General features: G+C 38.5%; 1 pseudogene; it reads left to right on the top strand.

Moving 5' to 3' along the window:
- The first annotated feature begins 2,465 nt into the window (after window positions 1–2,465).
- Window positions 2,466–2,768, top strand: LOC145513822 (V-type proton ATPase subunit e 1 pseudogene; annotated as a pseudogene).
- Window positions 2,769–7,486: the final 4,718 nt, after the last annotated feature.

The raw sequence follows: 7,486 nt of genomic DNA, 5'->3' as shown, positions 1-7,486 counted from the left end.
ATCAAAAATTCAGCTCAACGGTGGCAGCATTACCTCAGTTCTTATTTATGTGTCTTCTTTCTTTTATACATAATTAGGAAAATCAAATCATCTGAATTTGTCCTAAAACAGAAAATATAGTTATTTTTATGTCAATATTGCTTGACATTATCACAATTTCTCTTTCTGCTAAAAATTATCTGAAAGAAATTGTTATCAAGGTAAAATAAATATGTCCCAAGCCATAATGATGGCATAGTGTTAGTTATAAAAATTTAATTTTGCTCTAATAACCATATGATATGATTGCTTTATCATTAAATTTTCTGTAGAAATGAAAGAAAAATTGGCTGAGTATTGAGCACAGTGTTGCTTTGTTCTCATATTTCAGATAGCTAAAGAATTAAATTGAGTACAAAACCCATTAACATACATTTTAACCATCAAAACCCTCAAAGTCTCATGTTAGGGACACCTCATGTTACAGAAATAAAGAATTTCTTTCTTTCTTTTCCAATATTCTACAGCAATAAAAACAAAATGCCAATTTTTGCCTCAGTGAAGTATCTTTGTGTCCTGTGAAATTTGTACTCAACCCATCCATCTTCTAGCTTTTGCATCACTAACTGCAGCTACTCATCAGGAGCGCAGCTCTACTATGACAGAACTATTTTCCCAGCAGAAAAGCCAAAACAGATCATGTAGCTCCAAAAATTTGCAGGGAACCTATTGTATATAAAATACTTTAGACTTGGCTTCAAAATAATTTTTAAAAGGACTAATATAATCTTCCAGTTGAGTTGGAATAACATGGATCTGATCTACCCTCCCACCCTAAGCAATTTTAAAAACTGACAAAATGCTGGGAAAAATTATTTTCAAGACACCAAACATTACACGACAAAATACACTGATCTTGAAAGACAGGAACATGGTGAACCCTGTGATATATTCAATTTACTGTCTTGAGAGAACTTTCAGGCAAAATAAAGGGACAGTGCCCTTAGGAAGAGAAGGATGACTACCTGAGCTGAAGAGATGGAATTGAGGAAGTGAGGAGATTGAGGACACACGAGTTCATAAGACAAAGTACCAGACATGAGACAGCTGCCTCAAGACAGAAACCTGGAGGTCTGTGAAGGGTTCCCCTCAGGTACTCAGCAGAGTATTGCTGATCACATGTGTGGGAGAAAATCACCTGAGGCTGGGAAAGAACCACCTATAGGACCAGAGGGAATAGTACTTACTCCCACTAGCCAGGCTGGAAAATGTAAAAATTCATGAGCATTAGGTCGAGTGCTCAGGAAGGCTTTGCCTCAGTAGAGGGAAATAATTAGCCCTAGACTGTTACTGGGCTCTACTGATAGCTCAGATGGTAAAGAATCCGTCTGCAATTTGGGAGATCCCGGTTTCATTCCTGGGCCGGGAAGATCCGTTGGAGAAGGGATAGGCTCCAATATTCTTGGGCTTCCCTTGTGGCCAAGAACCACCTATAAGGTAAAGAATGTGGAACTGTATATAGAATGTGGAAGAACCTTATAAAGAATGTATAAACCTTCCTATAAGGAACTACCTATAAGGTAAAGAATCTGCCTGCAATGTGGGAGACCTGGGTTGAATCCCTGAGTTGGGAAGATCTCCTGGAGAAGGGAAAGGCTACCCACTCCAGTATTCCGGCCTGGAGAATTCCATGGACTATATAGTGCATGGGGTCGCAAAGAGTCAGACACAACTGAGCGACTTTCACACTCAGACTACTACCGCTCCGTACTTGTCTAACAAATCTAACGATTCAACATAATACAGTTTATGTGTATCCCAGCAAAATGTTCAAGAACATTTATAGAAATACAAAAGTATCCATACAAAGTAAACAAACAAGGTAAAATTCACAGTATCTGGCATCAGTCAAAGATCTCACTAAGCATGAGAGGAAACAAGAAAACACAAATCATCATGAAGAAAATAATCAATTAATTAACATTGACCCAGAACACATACAGAATGAAATACTAAAACTATGAGTGTTTTATGTACTCAGTCAGTCAGTCAATCATTTCAGTCGCTCAGTTGTGTCCAACTCTTTGCGACCCCACGGACTGCAGTATGCCAGGCCTCCCTGTCCATCACCAACTCCTGGAGCTTACTCAAACTCATGTCCATTGAGTTGGTGATGCCATCCAACCATCTCATCCTCTGTTGTCCTCTTCTCCTCCTGCCCTCAATCTTTCCCAGCATCAGGATCTTTTCAAATGAGTCAGCTCTTCACATCAGGTGGCCAAAGGATTGGAGCTTCAGCTTCAGCTTCAGCATCAGTCCTTCCAATGAACAGTCAGGATTGATCTCCTTTAGGATGGACTGGTTGGACCTCCTTGCAGCCCAAGGGACTCTCAAGAGTCTTCCCCAGCACCACAGTTCAAAAGCATCAATTCAGAATGGAATTAAAGTGAGGTGACTTGGCAGGGCTGGCACCTTCCACAGCAACCATGGCATATACTGGCCTCACCGTGTCTCTTACCATGATGACTGTGTTCTGGGGCATCATTGGCTTTCCAGATGCTCTGGTTCATCCCTAAGGATCCCAACCAGGGAGTTGTTATCACTATGTTGGTGATCTGTTCAGTTTGCTGCTATCTCTTTTGGCTGATTGCAATTCAGGCCCAACTCAACCCTCTCTTTGGACCACAGTTGAAAATGAAACATTCTGGTACCTCAAGTATCATTGGCCTTGGGGAATTGGCTTGCTCACCGGTACTGAGTCATTGAAATCATGGAGAGAACTCCTCTAGATGAAAAAACACATCCATACTCAGACCACACCCCTTGACTCGCCCACTGTGGCCCTCAGCTGCCTTAAATTTTCACCCAAATTTGAATATCATATTCTAGAATGCAGTATTTTTTTTCCTGTCGCCCTTTTTACACTTTGATGAATGATGTACCTGTTTAATCTAAACTATGCTGCCTCTGTAAAATATTTATGTATACTCTTCCGAGATTGAAAGTGCGGTTCTTCTGAGAAATAACATTACTCTCTCCTTGGAATTCTGTGGATTTGAAGATGGCTCCTGCCTGCTCACAACATGAGAATCAGCGAAATGTTTAAAAACTGTTACATGATAATAAGTCTCCAGTGGGGCAGTCAGTGGGAGAACATGTTTGAGGGAAAATCTGTCCCACAGACTTATATCAAAGTTTATTATACCAAAGTATGAATGAATTTCAGGATAAATTTCGTATTTCTGCCATTTTTTGGAATAAATTATTTTTCTGCTTTCTATGAGGGAAAAAAAGCATCAGTTCTTTGGCACTCAGCCTTCTTTATGGTCCAACTCTCACATCTGTACATGATTTCTGGAAAAACCAGAGCTTTGACTATATGGACCTTTGTTGACAAAGTGGTGTCTTTGCAAGACACTGTCTAGGTTTGTCATTGCTATTGTTTCTCTGGTCTGAAGAGACTGATCCAAAAAAAGATTGCAAAAGTTAACAGATGGGACCAAACTTAAGTATTTGAACTGTGAAGGAAACTGTCAACAAAATGAAAGACAATCTATTCAATGGGAGAAGATATTTGTAAATATTTCTGATAAGGGATTAATATCCAAAATATATAAGGAACTCATACAACTCAATAGAAAAAACAAACAACCCAATTAAAAAATGAGCAAAGGACATAAATAGACATTTTTCTAAAGAAGACATACAGGTGGCAGGAGTGAATATCAACATTTTAGCAATCAGTGAGTTAAAACAGATGGGAATGGGCGAATTTAATTCAGATAACCATTACATCTACTACTGTGGGCAAGAATCCCTTAGAAGAAAAGGAGTAGCCAGTAGGAATGGAAAATGGCAATTATTTTAGAAGACATTTGACATTTCCTACAAAACTAAACATACTCATCATATGATCCAGCAGTTGTACTTGTTGGTATTTGCCCAAAGGAGTTGAAAACTTGTATCTACATAAAAACATGCACACAGATATTTATAGCAGCTTCATTGGAAGCAATCACAATGTTCTTCAATAGATGAATGGATAAATAAACTGTAGTACATCCAGAAAATGGAATATTATTCTGTACTAAAAAGAAATGAGTTAACAAGCCATGAAAAAATATTCAGGAACCTTAAATGTACCTTAAAGTCACACAACACTTTATGTCAATTATATCCCAACAAAGCTGGAAAAAATACGTATGAATGTGTGAGTGTGTGCTGCCGGGGTGAGGGGAGGTGTAACGTGCTTATAAAAGGAGATCATGAGGGATATTTGCAGTGACAGAAATGTTCTGTATCTTGACTGTGTTAATGTCAATATCCCAATTTTGATATAGCACTACAGTTTTACATAATATTATCATTGGGGAAGCAGGTAAACAGTACATATATTACTCTTGATTATTTATTACATCTGCATGTAAATGTATAATAATTCCAAAATAAAAGATTTAATTTAAAAACATAAAGAGAAAGGCTACATACTGTATGCATTCCTTTACCTCAAAATTAAAGAATCATAGATATGGAGAACAAATCAGTAGTTACCAAGGGTGGAAGAGTTCCTTGGTGGTAAGGGAACAGTTCTGTATTCTGACTATCACAGTGATTACATGAATCTATACACAAGATAAAATTGCATATAACTGCACCCACACTCAAACTTCTGTCATTGTTCAGTTGCTCAGTCGTGTCTGACTCTTTGTGACCCCATGAACTACAGCACGCCAGGTTTCCCTGTCCTTCACCATCTCCCAGAGTTTGCCAAGTTCATGTCCACTGAATCAGTGGAGCCATCCATCCATCTCATCTTCTGCCGCCCTCTTCTCCTCTTGCCTTCAGTCTTTCTCAGCATCAGGGTCTTTTCCAATGAGTCAGCTCTTTGTATCAGGTGGCCAAAGTATTGGAGCTTCAACTTCAGCATCAGTCCTTCCAATGAGTATTCAGGGTTGATTTCCTTTAGGATTGACTGGTTTGATCTCCTTGCAGTCCAAGGAACTCTCAAGAGTCTTCTTCAGCACCACAGTTTGAAAGCATCAGTTCTTTGGCACTGAGGCTTCTTTATGGTCCAACCTTCATATCTGTACATGACTACTGGAAAAATCCTAGCTTTGACTATACGGATGATTGTCAGCAAAGTGATGTTTTTACTTCTTAATACACTGTCTAGGTTTGTCATAGCCTTTCTTCCAAGAAGCAAGTGTCTTCTAATTTTGTGGTTGCAGTCACTATTTGCAGTAATTTTGGAGCCCTGGAAGAGAAAATCTGTCTCTGCTTCCACTTTTTCCCCTTCTGTTTGCCATGGAGTGAGGGGACCACATGCCATGATCTTAGCTTAGAACCTTACATGGAACCTTATATGCAACAACTGACTGGCTCAAAATTGGAAAAGGAGTATTACAAGGCTGTATATTATCACCCTTTTATTTAACTTATATGCAGAATACATCATGCAAAATGCCAGGCTGGGTGAGTTACAAGCTGGAATCAAGACTGCAGAAATGTTAACAACCTCAGATATGCAGATGATACCATTTTAGTGGCAGAAAATGAAGAGGAACTAAAGAGCCTCTTGATAAGAGTGAAGGAGGAGAGTGAAAAAAAAACTCCCACTGATTGCATTTAAAAACTGATGACATCTGAATGAGGCCTATAGTTTAGTTAACAGCATTGTTATTTGATATTGCACTGTAGTTACGTAGCATGCTACCACGGGGGGAAGCTGGGATGAAGGGTGCCTGGGATTGTGTACAATTATTCAGTTTCCTATGACTTAAAATTATTTTTAAAATGATAAGTTTTAAAAAGTGAATAAATAGATGTTTCCATTGATGTAGAAAGAGCACCAGGACATATTTTTATGGGAAAAACAAGTCTCAATTAAAAATGCGTAATATCATCCAATTTATGCTTTAAAAAAATCTATCTGGGAGTGCACCAATCTATGTATATGTGGAAGAAAAGGTCTACAATTATACACAATAAACATATTGACCTGATTATCTCCAGGAGCAATTTTCAAAATGTTTAAAAGCTCAATGACATGAGAAGTAATCAGAATGACTACTTTAAAACTAGACACCAGAGTGGATGTGAGAGTGAAACTGGACATTTACTTTCTCCTGCTTTGAAATTTTTACACTGAACATGCATTATTTTATAATTTAAACTCACTAAAAATAAGCTTTAAATATAAATATATCATAAAAGGAATTAGCGTATGTCTCAGACAACTATGTATTTGCAACGACTATGAAAATTATATAAACTATGTGTAGATATCAACTGGGTGTCAACATGGCACGTAATTCAAAAGTCTCATAGCTATGTTAAAAAGTAAAGTAGGGAATGGAAATCCTTTACTCTCAAAGGGGTGATTACCTAATCCTTTTTCCTTGGGAAGAAAGAAAAGAGAGGCTTCACCAGGTCCTGGCCCTTCAATGAATATTACTGTTTGATTATGGAAACAAACTGAAAAAAAAGATTAAAACAGAGTGTGTTACAGTCAGTGTATCCGTTCACTACTTCATTTTCTCACTATTGAACACTATTCTGAATAATGAGAAGAGATGTCAAAGTTCAAGGGATGCAAGTGAAGATGTGGAGCAATTGGGACATTTCCAATAGGAATGAAAAATAATGTACCACTATGGAAGACGGTTAGACAGTTTCTTTCAAAGCTAAAGAGAGACCCACCATACAACCTAGCATTCATGCTTCTGGGTATTTACCCAACTGACCTGAAAAGTTATGTTCACATAAAAATCTGCACATGAATTTTTATAGCGTGAATCTGACCACATTACAAATCTGACTGTATGACAAAACCTCACTGAATGGGATACAGAAAAAAGAGATCTAAATAACTTAAATCTTTATGTAACTCCCTCATTCATGTGTTGAAATCCTAATTCCTAATATGGTGGCATTAGGAGATGGAGCCTTTGGCAAGTGATTAGGACAGGAAGATGGAGCCCTCGTGAATGGGGTTAGTGACCAACACTTCAAAGACAGTTTCTATTTTTTATTTTTTTAATAATTGCTATTTATTTATTTCTTGGCTGTACTAGGTCTTCGTTGCTGTGTGAGAGGCTAGTGGGGACTACTCTCTAGCTGCAGTGCTCAGGCTTCTCATTGCAGTGTCTTCTCTTCTTGCTGAGCACAGGCTCTAGGGTACACAGGCTTCAGTAGTTGCAGCGTGAGGTCTCCGTAGTTGTGGTTCTCAGACTGTACAGCGCGGGCTTACTAGTTGTGGCCCACGGGCTTAGTCGTTCCCTGGCATGTGGAATCATCCCAGATCAGGGATCAAACCCTTGTCTCCTGCACTGGCAGGTGGATTCTTTACCACTGAGCCACCAGGGAAGCCCCATTCACCAGTTATATAGATTAGGACCTAGATATCTTTGAGAGCCATTCAGCCTTCTGCAATCTTATGAGGAAAAAAGTCATTCAAGTTATTTATTCTAGCATTCATCTATCTACAACTACATTTCCACCCACTCTT

Source organism: Giraffa tippelskirchi, chromosome 7, assembly GCF_054371585.1.
Source record: "Giraffa tippelskirchi isolate mGirTip1 chromosome 7, T2T-mGirTip1v1.2.pri, whole genome shotgun sequence".
NCBI lineage: Eukaryota > Metazoa > Chordata > Mammalia > Artiodactyla > Giraffidae > Giraffa > Giraffa tippelskirchi.
Note: the sequence above shows the minus strand (reverse complement) of the source record. Positions and strands in the feature narration are given on the sequence as shown.